Below are 19,610 nucleotides of genomic sequence, written 5' to 3' on the forward strand. Positions count from 1 at the left end.
GAGTAACTTATAAACAACTAAAATTTGTTGCTCACAGTTTTGGAGACTGGAAACTTCAAGATCAAGATGTCAGCATGATACCAACTAGTAAGGGTCCCCTTCCTGTTTCATAGCCAATACACCTTCTAGCTATGTCTTCATATAATGGAAAGGATTAGAGATCCCTCTGGAACCCTCTCCACAGTGATAGCTCCACCCTCATGACCTAATCAACCTCCATAGGTTCAATCCTAATGCTATCATTATTGGAAGTTAGGATTTCAATATGTGAAGTTGGGGGGGACTCAAACATTCAGATCACAGCAAACATTAATTATAAATCTTCCTAGAGTCTCTCCCCAAAGTACAACATGAGTGACCATAGGCATTAAGTTTTACATGTGTATATTAACTTTCTTATCCAATGTAAATCAAAGAAACTAACTAATCTTCATGCTTTTACCATTACAATATAAAGCAAAGGTATTGTTTTATTTTTCTTGATATTTTTGAAGCTAAGAGACCATTTTCTTTCTATAGAACATAGAATAATAATGCAATTTTAATTGCACTACATTGTAAGAAATACTATTGTTCAAATAAATTCTTTCTGTGATTAAACACACAAAAAATTTCTATCTGCTAATAAGGCCCCCTAATTATAAAAACATAATTTATGAGGTTATCACAGATATTAAAAAATTAACATACAGTTTCTACATGCAGATTTAGAAGAACAAAACAAAATAACAAAGGACATCTATTATACCTAAATTGTTTAAATGCATTTTAATGGCTATTTATAAACTAAGGAAATACAATAAACTCAAAATTATATATGTGTGTGATTTAGACCTACATAGGGAAAACAGCTACCAGGCAAGTAGTTATGACTTAATTGACCATTTTTATGGCCTTTTACATGAATGTTTACTTCTCCATTGAAAAGAATTAGTAGAGGCTGAAGCAGGTTATCAATAATTTAACAGGGACCTTGCCTTGTTTATGCTTGTGGATAGACTGTAAGGCTAATAGAGCCAATTTGAGTTCTTTTGTCCTGTGATGCCTTGCATATTTATTTTGGTCATATGCATCTATAGGAATTGAGAACAGCCTTCTTAGTAAATATAGGTATAGTTTTAGGCATGAAGCCAGGGGATTTTTATTTAGACATGCCACATCATAACTAAAATCAAGTAGCTGGCAACTGATGCATAAAAATAGCAGAAGAGTATCAAAAAGATAAAGAGAATTACCTATTATCTTTTGAAAATCTATTTCCCATTAAAATTGACTTATTTTTAGACTTACAAGCAAAACCAACTAATGCATTTTTAGATTTGATTTCTGAGATTTATGAGCCTTTGTAGATAAAAATGATGTCTGGTTATAGCTGTGTCTTTCCTGGGGGTCATGGAACATCTTTGTTACTAACATATTATAGCAAACATACATAAGTCATATAAGCCACACTTGAACCATGAAGTATGTATGTTTATCTGTGTGTATATATCATGTATACAGCAAGGCAACATATATGTGACATGCCATCAAATGATTGGTACCTTTCTGAACCTCTCTAGTAAAAAGATAATTTAAAAAATAAGGAAGGGAAAAGTAGACCAAAACCAACTCATTATCCTTATTGATCTGATTTTTGTAAAAACAAATGCTTATATACTACTAAAGAATAAAAATGGTAAAATGACTCATAATATAAAATAAACAGATGTAAAAGATGTTACAACACAATTAATGAAAGGATCCACAAAATATTTCAAGTGGTCAAAAGAAAGTTAAAATATCACATACACATAGGCAGAAAAGGAATACTGAAATGAATTTAGATGTGGTGCAAACAGATCTGTCCACAGGACAATAATTAGTATATTGGAGACAATTTTATTTTCTGTGAACACAACTAATATGCATTATTTTTAGTTTTCTGTGATTTACAGAGTGGTAAAATAGATCAAAGACAATAAAAGGTGTACACAATTCAGACAGCTACCTGTTAGGCCACGTAGTTACTCAATGAAAGGTACCAAATAATATTTTTGAACTATTCTCAAGTCTTTCACAGTTTTTTTCTGATAATGAAAAAATATCATTTCATTTAAAAATTCAATGCTTTTGGGGCACCTGGGTGACTCAATCGGTTGAGCATCTGACTTTTGATTTTGGCTCAGGTCATGAAATCATGGTTCATGGGATCAAGCCCTGAATTTAGCTCCTCACTGACAGTGTGGAGCTTGCTTGGGATTCTCTCTCTCTCTCTCTGCCCTGTCCCTGTTCACAAACATTCTCCCTTTCTCTCTCAAAATAAATAAACACAAAATTTTTAAAAATTAAAAAGTTATGCTCTCATAGAATTATCTTGCACTAAGTAACATCATTTCCTCCAAATCTTTTCACCAATAGACTTAATAATTCAAGTTTTTCATCGATACTTCATGAACCTAGATTGAAATTTCTACATCATTATGTCATATTATTTTAACATTTTTTAGGGTTTTCTTCAATGACCAGATCACTTTGAAAAGTAAAATTTTGATGAAGACAATTCTTTAATAGATGTCTTGAATTATAAACAAGAAAATATCTTTTTCTTGAGTACATCTCAGTTGCAAATGTTAACTATAATGCCAGGCTTTGCTGGCCCATGAGTGCTAGAAAGTGGATATTCGAAAGAAGTGGGAACCAGAGCGGGAATCACAGGGTCAGCTCAGAATCAAGGAAAGACTTTTGCGTTTTGGACGTTTTATGTTCTCTACTCAAGCAAATCTCTCTTCCAACCTTCTCAATTTTGGCTTATGTATATCTCTTATGGAAGCCACTTTTTAAAGTTAGCTTGAGGTTGTTCATTTTGGTAACTTCAGTGGTTAAATTTAGGGTGCTCCAACACAGAATGCCCAGATTTGGAACTATTTCACCAGTGTAGCTTGAGAGTTTGGTTTGGGAAAGAACCTTGTATATCACCTACTATAGTGGTCTTATTTAACAGAGGGGAAGCCAAGGCCAGAATAATATAAATATCTTACCTCAAGCTTCTTAAGTTTCAGTTGAATATCCACTACACCAGCCAAACTGTAAGAATTCTCATTTGAATAACCATGGAAGATTCTACAAGGGATGCACAAATAGAACATTCAGAAGCTATACTAAATTTTTCCACTTTAAAGGTAACTTAGATCTTGCAAAATATTTGTCTTCCTGAGATCCTAAAAATGTTTATTTTGAAGTCAATAATTGAAATATGTAAGCTAAAATATGAAGTGAATCATGATATAAAATTTTATAGGTGAAGCAAAAATTACATAACTGGAGTTTATAGAGAGGTCCATATTTTTTTCAGATATAGTTTTATAGACTGAAAAAAATCTCTTATTGAAAGAAATGTATAAAGTATCTAAACTGCAAGAGCAGCATTTGATGCCACTGGATTGAGAGCCTGAATCTGCATAATTTCATTAATTCTACTCTGTCTTGTTTTCCACCAACAAACCTTGCTATGGAACTTAATTACTTCAATATGTTTGGTTAATAATTTTGAAAATTTGAAAGAAAAGTATAATTAAATTTTGCAAAGGAAAGTCAACAAACAGAGAACTCTGGGAATAATGAAATTACAGTAATTATTTTGTTTATTTATTTCCTGTCCCATTAGAATCTAAAATCCACTTAAGGTAGGACTTTTTGTCAACTTAATTCACAATTCTATTCATACACTTAGAAAATTGCCTTGCATATTCTGGTACTCAATAAAATTTTATTGAATTACAAACTGACTTTTTAAATTACTTGAGCAATCAATTGATAAATCTCTACCTATGTTTCTCTACTTTTTTATAATAATATTTTAAAATATCAAATAATATTAAAAATCTGAGAGACTATAAAACATTTTGAGTTTCTCAAAATAAAAGCAATATGTGAATCTCAATTACAAATGAAATCGTATAGTGTCACAGTCTGCTAACTAAATTGATTTAAATTAATTTCAAAGTGAGGCAATCTGATGTAGTGCAAAAACTGTGTCAGAAGATCTCAACCTATTTTCATCAAACTATACAGTAAATTGCTTTCCATGCCAATATTTCTCCTGGAACCATTGCAAACATTCTTAAAACCACGAAACATGCTGTACAAATGTAGTAAGCCAGTCTCATAACATGACATGGGACAAGTACAGTGTTTTTCACTGTGCTCAAAGAAAGCAGCATTATGATAGGAAAAAATAAAAAATGGCTATGGTTGTCAGACTATGTAGATTTTCTAGAAATCCAAATTACAAAGAATAGTGTTCTGAGATTTACTGGCCGTTAATAGATAAAAAATATTTTGAATTGAAATGAGACAAGGAGAGAAAAGGCAAAGTCATCCATTTCTAAGTTTCAGCTTGTTTTTTTAATTAAGAAACTAAAACCCTGAGGTTATGTTTAAATAAATACAATACTAAAGTTTATTCAATAACTATTTGAAGTCTTCTGTCTTCTACAAGGAAAAATATTCTCAGGAAATATAAGAAACTAGTATCCTATAACTAGAAAAAATCAGCTTGATTAGTAGACAGTAAGTCTGATAGAGATTATATGTACGTGTTTTCCCACCACAAAATAACATGCATGCATTTACTCACACTCATACAAGAACACATAAGCACTGAAGGGTCATGAGCATACATGCTTAAATATTAAAAAATTTTTAGGGGCACCTGAGTGGCTCAGTTGGTTAAGCGTCTGACTTTGGCTCAGGTCATGATCTCCTGGTTCATGGGTTCAAGCCCCGTGTCATGCTCTGTGCTGACTACCAGCTCAGAGCCTGGAGCTTGTTTCAGATTCTGTATCTCCCTCTCTCTGACCCTCCCCTGCTCACGCTCTCTCTCTCTATCTCTCAGAAATAAATAAAACATTAAAAAAATTAAAAAAAAATTTTAAGCTATAACTTATCTCCCACTGACTAGAAAAGCTTACTGCCATTATGGGAAATACTAGCCACACAGACAAAAACATTCTCTTCATTATTCAATGACATTGTATTAGAGCCCTGTGCATTTAGAGCAGAGGAAATAGGAACCAGTTAGAATATTAGTGACAACACAATATTTAAAAAAACAGATGATACACTTATAATTTAATAAATTGAAGAGAAAAGAATGACTAGAAGCAAAGTAAAAAATGTCAAAAGTTGCTATTAAACAAAGGCTGCCTTTTATGGGTCTCATAAGATTTTTAAAAAGTCAGTCGTGTGTCTACTAGCCTCTCTAGAAAGATTACTGCAATGTAATTTCTGTCTATAGACTTCATTATATTTTGTTGGATTCCTACTTTTATTCCTATAATGGAATTTGAGATAAAATAATACTATAATAGCAGATAAAGAAAAAATTCAATTCTGAGTAATCTGGAAAACCTATACCTATCAAATGTGTCTTCCTCCTACCAAATGCTTTCCTTTACAAAATTCTCTTCTAATATCTAGTATTTGGAATAGATACATAAACTACACATTAATTTAGCAATCTCTTCCTGCAAAATATTACAAATATCCATTTGGAAAAATAAAAACAATTCTACCCCACTCTGCCTCTGCTGTCCCTCTTGTATGCCAAATTATTGTTGATATATTTTTTATTAAATGGTTGGCTTGCTTAAGAGCAGGCAGACCAAGTACAGATATGTATTTCTTTCAGTGGAAATCAGATTAAAATTTATTTCCACGTATAGTATTCACCTTTTTTTCTTGAAGTTTTATTCATGCATACATGTAGCTTTATTAAATAAAAAAGGGAATGTAGTTCCATATTGATGAGTTCTCATAAAGAAAAAAGTTATGTTATAGTATATATTTTCACAAAATTGACAAAAAGATTAATGAGACATTAGGGTTAAAACTTTAGTTTTAAAATTATTAATAATTTAGTCCATTTATGTCCTGACTTTCATTTGACATGGGTAGTGATAGAAAATTGTATAATGTATGAACCTATCAAAATTGTTAATACTAAATTATTTTTAAATTATCAAAAATTCTCAGGAATATTAACATTAATAACTGATATTCACATTTTTATCTTAGGTTGAAATATCCATTTCTTATAGGCCAAAGGAATAAATAATAAACTCCTTAGTAATGTGCATATTTGACAAAATTGTTAAATGACAACTGGCTGGTTCTGACATTCTGTAAATTTGCTAATTTTAAGCCAGATTTAATAAAAGAGTGTTTTCAAAATAAGCAACAATAATTTTAAAGTTTAGTAAAAAAAAAAGTACTCTCAATTTATAAGTCAAGATCTAATTTTCCTATTTGCTGGAATACTATTTTGCTTATGAGACATTAAATATCAAGTCATTTTTACTTGAATTTATAGGATGAGGCATTAATCACTTAAAACAATTCTATTTTAAATAATAATTCTATAACATATGTATAGAACTATGGTACTTGTTACAGTTAAATCCTGGGGTCTGTTACAGAGCCAGTGGATTTCTTTTCCTTATAGTAAATATTGCCTATAAGCACAATATGTAATAATGTATAAACACCAATAATGAAGAGCTGCTAAGGGAAAAATGACCCATGGATGACTTATCACTACATCAAATTAATTAGATACTGATTGTGCTCCTAAGGGAGCAAAATATGATTAAAGACTAAATGAAAATGTGAGAGATAACATAATTGCAAAAAATAGGTAAGATTTGAAAACATTTAAAACTAACTGGTAACAGACAAGTGCCTCAGAAGTCAGCTAATTTCTCTCTCTGAGGATGTGTAGTAATTTTTTTAAATTTAAATAAACTTTTTATTTAAAATAGTCTTAGAATTATAGAAAAGTTGTGAAGATAGCATCCAGAGTTCCCATACCCGTGTCCATATGCAGTTTCCCTAATAGTTAATTAGTGTGGTATATTTGTCATACTTGAGCCAATATTGATACATTATTACTGACTAACGCAAGTCCATAGTTTGTTGAGTTATCTTTAGTTTTTCCATTATACATTTTTTTGTTTTTCTTCTGGACTATCATCCACTATGCCACATTACATTTAGTTGTCATGCTTCCTTAGGCTCTCGTGGCTATGATAGTTTCTCAGACTTTCCTTGTTTATGGTGGCCTTGACAGTGTTCAGTTATACTGGTTAGGTGTTTTGCAGAATGTCCCTCTATTGGAATTTGTCTGTTTTTCTCATGATTAAAATGGAGTTACATGTTTTGGGGAGAAAGAGGAAGATCACAGAAATAAAATACCTTTTTCATTATATCATGTCAAAAGAACATATTATCAACATGACTTATCACTATTGATTTTGACCTTGTACATCTGGCTGAGATAGAATTTGTCAGCTTTCTACACAATAAAGTTATTACTTCTGTCTCTCACAGGGTAATCTTTGGAAGGAAGTCACCATACATCGCCCACACTTTAGGAGTGGGGAGTTACATTCCTTCTCCTTGAGGACAGAGTATTTACATACATTACTATAATTGGCTATACTCCTTATTTATGTATTTACTTACTCATATATACTGATATACATATATATGTATATATATACTGATATATATATTATATGTATATATATAATATATACACACACATACACACACACAATATACAGATTCATTGATATTTATTTATTTTGTTGCTCAATTTGTTCCATCTTTGACCTTTGGGAGCCTTTTCTCTTGATGTGTGCCCCTTCGATATACACCCATTTTTATGGACTGAATTGTGTCCCTCCAAAACTCATATGTCAAATCCTAATCTAATACAATTGTGTCTTTATAAAAAGAGGAAGAGGGGCTCAGTCATGTTTGACTCTTGATTTCGGTTCAGGTCACAATCCCAGGGTTGTGGGATTGAGCCCAGTGTCGGGCTGCGTGCTAAGCATGGAGTCTGCTTGAGATTTTCTCTCTCTCTGTCTCTCTCCCTTGCTCACACACTCTCTCTCTTAAATAAAAATAAAAATAAAATAAAATAAAATAAAATAAAATAAAATAAAATAATAAAAGGAGGAGGAGATACCAGAAAGTCTTCTCTCTGTCTCTCTTTGTCTCTCTTGTCTCTTTCTTTCTCCCATATGCATATAGAGGAAAGGCCATATTGGAACACAGTAACAAGCTGGCTGTTTATAAGCCAAGAAGAGACATCTTTCCAGAAACCAACCTTAATGGTACTCTGTTCTTTGACTTCAGGCCTCCAGACTGTGAGACAATAAATTTCTGTTGTTTAAAACCCAGTCTGGGAGCACCTGGGTGGCTCAGTCAGTTGAGCATGCAATTTAGGCTTAGGTCATGATCTCCGGGCTGGTGAGTTTGAGCCCCACTTCGGGCTCTCTGCTGTCAGTGCAGAGCCTGCTTTTGATCCTCTGTCCTCCTTGCCCTCTGCCTCTCCTCCACTCATGCCCTCTCTCTCAAAAATAAATAATCTTTAAATACAGACGTAGACACACATACAAACAAACAAACAAACAAAACCCAGCCTGATACTTTGTTATGGCAGCCCTGGCAGACTAATACATTTATCACGTGGAACTTTTTTTTTTCCTTCTGAACACTTCCTTACTTTCTGCTATTAAATATTAAATGGTACTCAGGCTCATCTTGCATGTCCTTCACTGCAATCCAAGAATTAGCCATTTCACCAAGGAGCTCTGGTTCCTTTTATTGGAAAGTAGTGACATGCTATATCTGAGTACAGCATCTCTATTTTCATATGGATAAAGCAGACACATCAAGGATACTTCAAAAATAATGCATTGAGTTTAAGCTTCAATAATAAAATTACCTTTGAAACTAAGCTAAAATTGACTTTACCTACAATAATTAATACAAGCAATTAAATAAGTAATAGATAATAATGGAGAAGAGATCTACATACATATCTTAAAAATTCAATATTATACTTGCTCTAAAAATATTTTCTTTACCTAAACTAATTTAAATCATTGTTTTAATTAAAAATTTTTTTAATGTTTTATTTATTTCTGAGAGAGAGAGAAACAGCATGAGCAGGGGAGGGGCAGAAAGAGAGTGAGACACAGAATCCGAAGCAGTCTCCAGGCTCTGAGCTAGCTGTCAGCATAGAGCCCAACGCGGGAATTGAACCCAGGAACCGTGTGATCATAACCTGAGCTGAAGTCGGACCAGACGCTTAACTGATTGAGCCACCCAGATGCCTGTAATTTAAATCATTTTCAAAAAAAGTCTTAGGTAAACTATTACTTGGAATTTTATGATTTCCTTCCTTCCTTCCTTCCTTCCTTCCTTCCTTCCTTCCTTCTTTTCTTTTCTTTTCTTTTCTTTTCTTTTCTTTTCTTTTCTTTTCTTTTCCTTTCCTTTCTTTTCTTTCTCTTTTCCTTTTTTTCTTTTCTTTTCTTTTCTTTCAATAAAGTATAGTCAGGGATATTATCAGACAAGAGATACTATGTTTACCTCAGCAAAATAACTTCTCTCAAGTTTCTTGCAATATTATTTCCTCAATATTCTAGGTAGGCCATAGCTTACTAAAAAAAGTTACTCTAAAGTTTAAATAATTAAAAAAAATTTAATTGAAGTGCACCATTTAACAGTAAGATAACAAAAGTATTATCACTCTTAATCACAAATGCATCTTTCCATTTGTATATTCACATATATATGAAAGTATATCCTAGAACATTTCCTGCTCCTCCAGAATCTTGCCTCATGCTGCTTCTGAGTCAATACCTAACTCCCCTTCATAAATACTAACCTGACATCTCATTTTACTCATTCTTATATGCTATAAAATAAAATTATATGCATGTACTATTTTGTGTGTGACTTCTATCATACAACATATTTTACTTGAGATTCATCCATGTTGTTGGCTGTATTACTTCTCTAATTTTTTTTTCAAATGTTTTATTTATTTCTAGGAGAGGGAGAGAGAGACAGCGTGAGCAGGGGAGGGTCAGAGAGAGAGGGAGTAACAGTCTCTGAAACAGGCTCCAGGCTCTGAGCTGGCAGTCAGCACAGAGCTCGACGCGGGGCTCGAACCCACGAACCGCGAGATCATGACCTAAGGGAAAGTCGGATGCTTAACCGACTAAGCCACCCAGGCGCCCCGACTTCTTTAATTTTTTATAGCCATGCAGTTATAACTCTATAATATTTGGTGTATAGATATACTACAACGATTTTTTAAAAACCTGATTATTCTTTAAATAGATACTTTGTTTTGGTCATTAACAAATAATACATCTATGACCATTATTTTACTTACATTTTCTAGACATAGACACTGTCAAGAACTGTAAAGGTCTGAAATTTCACCCATCTTACAAGCTTGTAAGTTAGCCCGCCCAGTTTCATGGGTCAGAGGAGAAGGGTAGTTTATTAATCATAATGAGAAGAGTAGCCAGAATATTAGCACTTTTTTTGCATTGGTTCTCTGAGCATCAGTTCCTCCAAAGCACCACAGAGAGGGCCAGCTGACAGCTGTATGGTAGTGGACTATGTTACAGGAGAAGAGCCCTAAGTTTAGGGAACTTTTTTTATCATCAGCAAGAAGTTTGTAGCTACTTTACTTCAGAATGAGACATTTTATTATTATTTATTGGATAGTAAGAATGTCTGTCTTTGAAAAGATAGATATTATGTTCAAAAGCAAATCTTACCTCTGTTTTCCAAAGACATTTGCAATACAAATAACTGTGAAAACAGCCAAGGACAAAGGACAGTCAGTGCCTCTACTTGCAAAATATAGGGAGAATGGCAAAAGATCCTTGGATAATAGTTTCCTTAACTATATCCACTCTTGTTTCTATATCACCTTGGCTTCTGGGGAATTTTATGGTGACTTATCTGGCCAAAAGAGGATGGGACCTAATATAGAAGCACAGGAGGGTGAGAGCAAAATGCAATGCTGAATTCAACTTTGACACAGATTCCAGAAGACAACCAGTAAAACAATTCTCATAAATCATTAATGTCTACCTTAGAATGCCAGGTAGATTTTTCTTTACATTTCTGTATTACCTTTTCCACTTGGCCCATGCATTAAGCCCAAGATTTGGCAAGATAGATTAGTGATTGCCAAAACTGTACTTTAGCCTGCAAGAAAATCCAGTGCAACTGTATCAATTCCATCAGCCATAACAAGCTGAGACAATGAGCTGAGACTGCCATGAATGCCTTTCAGTGTCACAGACTATGATCCTGGAGTTCTCTCTTGTCCAGCAAGAGAGCAGATGCAGAAATGAATACAAGAGAGGCTGATATCTGTGAGAAGACAGGAGTCCCGAACAGAGGTTTTTCTCTATTTACTGAGTTCTCAAGGTTTTACATACATGGTGAATGTGCAGAAGAAAACAACAAACTAGCGACCATTAGCTTGTGTGTGTAAGAATCAAAGGGTTTGGGGAGCATCATAAGTTGAGATTAAAGCACAATGATATATTGGCACCTGAAGCCAGATGGACAGTGTTTCTCTGTAGGCAATACAGCTGAGGAGCTGTTATCTCCAAAGTTTAAGATTGCCAGAGCATGTTTCCTCAAGGCTAACAAGACACCATTTTCACTAGCTAACCTTGGGCGTCTTCCCCCTGTGGCGGCTTTCTGCATGTGTTTTCAAATGTTTTTGTCCTGTGGAGGCATCTGCCTTAAGCCTGTTATACTTAACAACTAACCTTGGGTGCTTTTGCCCTGTGGTGGCTTTCTGCCCTAATCCTTGTTAACCAATTGGTGCAAAGGTACAGAATTCTTAAACTTATTTTCCACATTTCAGGTCCAAGGTGGAGACATCATTGATCACTTTAGGAAAAAATTTTGTATCAATTATTTATTGGAGTAAATCCAATTAAAGTCACAATAAAATACCACTACATCACCACTAGAATGAAAAAAAAAATACAAAGGTTCAACCCCAAGTATTGGCAAGGATGTGATTCAACTTAAACTCTCATACATTGCTGGTGGGACAGTAAAATTATAAAACTATTTGAAGATATTTTGGCAATATCTTACAAAGCTAAACATACTCTTACCCAATGACCGGGAAATCATATGCCTAGAATTTGACTCAAGAGAAATAAAAGTATATGTCTACGTGTATATTCATAGCTTTATTAGTAGGAGTCAATTTGGAAGCAGTATAAATGTTGATGAATATATAAATGGCTAAACAAATTGTTTTCTGTTCATAAAATGAAATATCATTTGACAATAAAAGAATAAACAACTGATGTATACAATAACATGCATGAATCTCAAACACATTATATGTGCAAAAAGAACAAAAGAGGACATACAGAAAAATTCCATTGACAGAGCATTCATTTCACAGAACAGGCAAATCTTGTTAGTGTTGCATTGGGGTTGGCTGATATCTGCTCATATCAGCTGTAAAATTTTCAAGATTTCTATGAGCTAGTTGAACAAAGTAACTATTATAATTTGAATTACATACATTTACAATTAAGGAAGATATATTAAATACTCAAAACTTATTACTTCTTATCTATGCTGAGTTTATACATTCAGACTACATTTGGAAGGTTGAAATGATATAAAAGTCTATAATAGTATGATATGACCTTGGTAACTTAAAATAAGCCATGGTGTCATAGTAGGAGGGTTTATACTATCAAAATTAACAAAAATTACAAAATAGGGTTGTTGTTGTTTTTAAGTTTAAGATAGTTTTTAAGTCAACACACTACTAAATGCAGTGCATAGTAGATAGAAAACAGATGGTTGTCTGAGAATGTGATAGGTGTGGGTTAACTGGCAAAAAATGTAAGAGAATTTCTGGAGTTGATGGAAATGTCCTCAGTCTCACTTGGGGCATGGTTAAAAGAATACATGAGTTTGTCAAAACTGATCAAAAGAAGGAGGGGATAAGTAAGAGCTGTGAGATAACAATAAAATAAATGACCAAAGCAGTTTAAGTTTTTTGGAGATTTACACAGATGTGCTTAGATGGACACTGAAAGTTCAGCCAGGTTAGCAAGGCACAGCATCTAGGAAACATATAGATATTAACATTTGTCTTTTAAAAAACGTATTGTAATTACCAGATCTTTCCATAGACAACTAAGAAGTAAGCGCATAAGCAAGTAACTGAATTTTTGCTAGAATTCTCCCAGAACAAATATCTAATACTTGTTATATTCTTCTAGCTGAGGTCAGCAGCTAGATAACTAGGCTTAATTTTTAGAAAAAAGGGCTTCACTCTAAGACAGGAAATAAATTTTAAGATAATTTGATAAAATGTCAGAAAAGAAAATAAAGGCAAAATTCTTGTCCACTCAATGGATGTGGGATTTAGTTAGACTCCATAGGAAACTAGGGAGGTTTTGATGATATGCTATGCAACAGTATAAAACAGATATAGTACATCTCTATTTGATAATTATTTTTATCATTACTCCTATTATTGACGTACCTGTCATCATTCAGACAATGTACAGTACAATATTAAATTATTTACCTATACTGTAAGCAATATTTTAATATCTACTTCATTTTAATTCATACTTTAGGGAAAAAATGACTCAAGTGTGAGCATTGAATAATTTCCTACAAGCATTTACTAGAAGCAAAAACATACTGACTCTGAAAACAAGTATTGTATAATTTCCTAAAGGTTTAGAAACAGTGTTCTTTTTTTATTAAAGTTTGTTTATTTATTTTAAGAGAGAGAGAGGGAGAATCCCAAGCAGGCTCCACACCATTAACATGGACACTGACTCAGGGCTTGAACCTATGAACCATTATCATGACCTGAGCCAGAATCAAGAATAGGACACTTTACTGACTAAGCTATCCAGGTGCCTCTAGAAATACTTTTATTTAAAGGCCTAGTAACAAATATTTTTCATTTGAAAGAAACACTCATTATGATTGAGTGTTTAGCTTGTGAGAAGATGCAAACATTTAAAAAGAAGGTCCCTTGATGCTTAATATAGTTTGAGACAAACAAAAATAAACTTAAAAAACTCTCATGTTCCTGACTTATGTAATTTATGCAGAACTAGATTAGGGAGTAGTGATTAAGTGCATATTGCTTTGAACTACAGTCCTTGGTTTGAATCCTGCACAAATCTTACTAGTTGAGTGACTTCAAATTATGTAACGTCTCCATATCCCAGTTTTCTTATCTATAAATTATTATACAAATTATACATATTAGGAGGGAGGGGCCAAGATAGTGGATTAGCATGAAAGTCTTTCTTGTGCTTCTCCTCCCTGAAATGCAGTCAGATCAACATTAAATCATCTTGCACACCTACAACATTGATTTGAGGATTAACACAACAATCCGCACAACCTGAACCACAGAACACGGCAGGTACACAGTGTGGAGAGGTGAACTGCGGGAGAGAGATGTCACGGAAGGCAGGGAGCCGCTTTTGGCTTGCAGAGAGAGAACGGGGGTGGGGTGGGGGGAGAGTATGGGAAAAGCACCCCCCGAAAAGCAGCTAGAGAGAAAGTGGTAAAGTGGAAACAGCCACAAGGACTGAACACTAAAGGAAGAAAGGAGAAAGGAGAGAGTTTAAATTTTATTAAGACTCTATAAACAGGGGAACACAGGGTCTGAAACTCCATAGCCGGGTACCTGGAGGTGCTTGGGTGGGAATCCCAAGGAGCAGAGAGTGAGATTAGAGGGGTCTGCAGGCCACACCGGGAGTGGCGGTTACCCTGCTGGGAGGACATTTGGTAGAGGCCGTGTGGCCTCTCGATGGGCAAAGTTCCCAACCGAGCATGGAGAATGATATTTGCTCGTGTTGGAAGTAGGACGTGAAGGGGGAAGACTGGTGCCAAGTATGTGTTGTGATTTTCCATAAACCATGAAACACAGCAGCTACAAGATTGCACAAGCTTTTTCTGGGGTGGGCGGGCACCCAGCCATAGGGTGTCGACAGCAGCGAGGTCTCATGAGTGTTCCTGGGGGCCATTGTTCAGCAAGAACCTCTCCCAGAGGGTCAGAGCGGGTCAAAGCCCCAATCCCTCAGAAGTGAGGGGTTGGGAAACACAGTCCCATTTAAGACAAAACTCAGAAGGGAGGTGCTGCCTGGCAGCCTGATGGCTTGGTCATGGGCAGTGTATTAGCATGGATTGGATGGAAGCTGGAGACAAAAGAGAGGTGCCTGATTACCGGTCTGGGAGAGCACAGAGTTCCAATACTAGAGACTGGGTAGCTAGGTGACACCATTTTCACCTCTCCCCCATACATGCTTACAGGCACCACAAAAATCCACCCCAGTAAGCTAAGCAGTGCCATCTAGTGGGGAATGGAGCCATTATACTAAACTCCGCCCAACTGGTCCAACAGCGTTCTTGAGGAGCACAAGTCTCTCCACTTGCTTAGTTAAGGACTATAAAGTGCTTCATAGCTTGACTTCTGTGAGAAACCAAATGTAATTTCAATTATATTTCATTCTGTTTCCTGGTCCTTTTATTCATTTTTTTCTTTTTCTTTTCTTTTCTTATTCTTGAATACAGAAAGAGAAAAAATTTATTATTTTCCATTTTTATCAAAAAGATTTTTCTTTATTTTTTCTACTATATTCTTTACTTTTTCATAAATTTTTAAATTCTATTTTACTTTCACCATTTCATTTTATTCTATTTTATTTTATTCATTTTTTTTCAAATTTTCAAACCTTTTCCTTGTTTTTTTTCCTTTTCTTATCTTTTCCCTTTTTCTCTAATGTATCAAGCTTCTTTCAACAACCAGATCAAAACACACCTGGGATCTAGCATTCTTTATTTCATTTCTTTGTGTTGTTTTTAAATTTTAAATTGTAATTTTTTCTTACTTTGTTAATTTGTTTTCTTCCTTCAAAATGGTGAAACAAAGGAATTCACCTCAAAATAAAGAACAGGAAGAAATCACAGTCAGGGATAAGCAAAATATCTGAACCAGAATTTAGAATGACTGGGGTTGAAAAAAGACTAGAATCTTTTTCTGTGGAGATAAAAGAAATGAAAGCTAGTCAGGATGAAATAAAAAATGTTATAATTGAGCTGCAATCTCAAATGGATGCCATGGTGGCAAAGATAAATGAGGCAGAGCAGTGAACCACTGATATAGAAGACAAACTTATAGAGAATAATGAAGCAGAAAAAAAGAGGGAGACTAAGGCAAAAGAGCATGACATAAAAATTAGAAAACTCAGCAACTTATTAAAAAGGAATAGCATCAAATAATAGGGGTCCCAGAAGAGGAAGAGAGGGAAAAGGGGGTAGAAAATTTGTGTTGGCAAATCATAGCAGAAAACTTTCCTAACCTACAGAAAGACACAGACATGAAAATCCAGGAAACACAGAGAACTCCCATTAGAGTCAACAAAAAAATGATCACCAACAAGGCATTTCATACTCAAATTCACAAAATACTCGGTTACAAAAAGTATCATTAAAACAGCAAGAAAAAAAAAGTCCTTAACCTATAAGGGAAGACAGCAGACCTATCCACAGAAACATGGCAGGCCAGAAAGGAGTGGCAGGATATTTTCAATGTGCTGAATTGGAAAAATATGCAGTCAAGAATTCTCTCTCCAGAAAGGCTGTCATTCAAAATAGGAGGGATAAAAAATTTCCCAGGCAAACAAACATTAAAGGAGTTCATACCCATTAAACTTGCCCTGCAAGAAATGTTAAGGGGGACTCTCTGAGAGGAAAAAAGATGGGGAAAAATCCAAAAAACCAAAAGCAACAAAGACTAGAAAGTACCAGAGAATACTACCAGAAACTTTAACTCTACAGGCAACATAATGGCAATAAATTAATATCTTTCAGTACTCACTCTAAACATCAATGTTTAGACTCCGATCAAAAGACTCAGGGTAACAGAATGGATAAGAAAACAAGATCCATCTATTTTCTGTTTCCAGGAGACCCATTTTACACCTAAAGACACCTTCAGATTGATAATAAGGGGATGGAGAACTACCTAACATGCTAATGGTCGCCAAAATAAAGATTGAGTAGCCATACTTACATCAGACAATCTAGATTTTAAAATAAAGACTGTGACAAGAGATGAAGAAGGGCATTATATTGTAATTAAGGGGTCTAGCCACCAAAAAACCTAACAATTGTAAACATTTGTGCTCCAAACACAGAACACCCAAATATATAAATCAACTAATCACAAACAAAAAGAAACTCATTGATAAAAATACCATCATAATAGGGGACTTCAGTTTACAGCAATGGACAGATCACCTAAATACAAAATCCATAAGAAAACCATGGCTTTGAATGATACACTGACCAGATGGACTTAGAAGATACATTCAGAACATTTCATGCTAAAGCTGTAGAAAACACATTCTTCTCAAGTGCACATGGAACATTCTCCAGAATTGATCCCATACTGGGACACAAATCATCCCTCCACAAGTGAAAAAGATCAAGATCATACTGTGCACATTTTCAGACTACAACGCCATGAAACTCAAAATCAACCACAAGAAAAAAATGTGGAACGATAACAAATACTTGGAGAGTAAAGAACATCCTACTCAAGAATGAATGGGATAACCAAAAAGTTAAAGAATGAACTAAAAAGCACATGGAAGCCAATGAAAATAGTAACACCACAATGCAAACCTTCTGGGACACAGCAAAAGCAGTCATAAGAGGTAAGTATATAGCAATCTAGGTCTTCCTAAAGAAGGAATAAAGGTCTCAAATACACAACCTAACCTTATACCTCAAAGAGGTGGAAAAAGAATAGCAAATAAAACTCCAAACCAGCAGAAGACAGAAAATAATAAAGACTAGAGAAGAAATCAATGCTATCAAAATAAAACAAAAATATAAATAAAAACAGAAACAAAAACAGAATAACAGATCAATGCAACCAGAAGCTGGTTCTTTGAAAGAATTAACAAAATTGATAAATCCCTAGCCGGTTTGATCAAAAAGCAAAAGGGAAGGACTCAAATAAATAAATAAAATCAAAAATGAAAGAGAAAAAGATCACAACCAACATAGCAGAAATACAAGCAATAATAAGAGAATATTATGAACAATTATATGGCAAAAAATGGACAATCTGGAAGAAATGGACAAATTCCTAGAAACATATAAACTACCAAAACTGAAACAAGAAGAAATAAAAAATTTCAACAGACCCATAACTAGTAAAGAAATTGAATTAGTAATCAAAAATCTTCCAAATAAGCAAGATTCCAGGGCCGATGGCTTTCCAGGGGAATTCTACAAAACATTTAATGAGGAGTTAACACCTATTCTTTTGTAACTCTTCAAAAAAATAGAAATGGAAGGAAAACTTCTAAATTCGTTTTTGAGGCCAGAATTACCTTGAGTCCAAAGGCAGACAAAGAGCCCACTAAAAAGGAGAACTAAAGACCAATTTCTTTGATGGTCATGGATGCAAAAATCCTCAAAAAGATACTAGCCAACAGGATCCAACAATAAATTAAAAAATAAAAAAACATTCACCACAACCAAGTGGGATTTATGTCTGGGATGCAGGGCTGGTTCAATATCCACAAAACAATCAATGTGATATATCACATCAATAAAAGAAAGAACAAGAACCATGTGTTCCTCTCAATAGCTGCATAGAAAGCATTTGACAAACTACAGCATCCATTCTTGACCAAAAATAAAACAAAAACAAACAAACAAACAAAAACCCAAGAAAGTAGGGATAGAAGGATCGTACTTCAAAAAACTATATATGAAAGACTCAATGTCCATATTCTCAATAGGGAGAAACTGAGAGCTTTCCCTCTAAGGTCAGGAACAAGACAGTGATATCCACTCTCACCACTGTTATTCAACATAGTATTGGAAGTCTTAGCCTCAGCAATCAGACAACACACAGGAATAAGAGGCATACAAATTCGCCAGGAGGAAGTCAAACTTTCACTCTTTGCAGATGACATGATACTCTATATGGAAAACTCACTAAAAACTTGCTAGAACTGATCCATGAATTCAGCAAAGTGACAGGATATAAAATCAATGCACAGAAATTTGTTGCATTCCTATACACCAATAATGAAGCAACCGAAAGAGAAATCAAGGAATTGATCCCATTTACAATTGCACCAAAACCCATAAAATATTTAGGAATACATATAATCAAAGATGTAAACTGAACAGATCAGTAAAAACTGAAAACTGTATAAAGCTTAAGAAAGAAATTGAAGAAGACACACAAAAAAGGAAAAATATTCCATGCTTCTGGATAGGAAGAAAAAACATTGTTAAAATGTCAATACTACTCAAAAAAAAAAAATCTGCATATTCAATGCAATCGCTATCAAAATAACACCAGCATTCTTCACAGAGCTAGAACAAACAATCCTAAAATTTGTAGGAACCAGAAAAGACCCCAAATAGCCAAAGCAATCATGAAAAGAAAAGTGAAGCTGGAGGCATCACACTCCCAGATGTCAAGACACATTACAAAGCTGTAATCATCAACACAGTATGGTACTGGAACAGAAACAGACGCTCAGATCAATGGAACAGGACAATCCAGAAATAGACCCATAAACATATGGCAAACTAATCTTTGACAAAGCAGGACAGAATATCCAATGGAATAAAGACAGTCTCTTCAGCAAACAGTGCTGGGAAAACTGGACAGTGACATGCTCAAGAATGAACATGGA

Source organism: Crocuta crocuta, unplaced genomic scaffold (assembly GCF_008692635.1).
Source record: "Crocuta crocuta isolate KB4526 unplaced genomic scaffold, BGI_CrCroc_1.0 scaffold283, whole genome shotgun sequence".
NCBI classification, from domain to species: domain Eukaryota; kingdom Metazoa; phylum Chordata; class Mammalia; order Carnivora; family Hyaenidae; genus Crocuta; species Crocuta crocuta.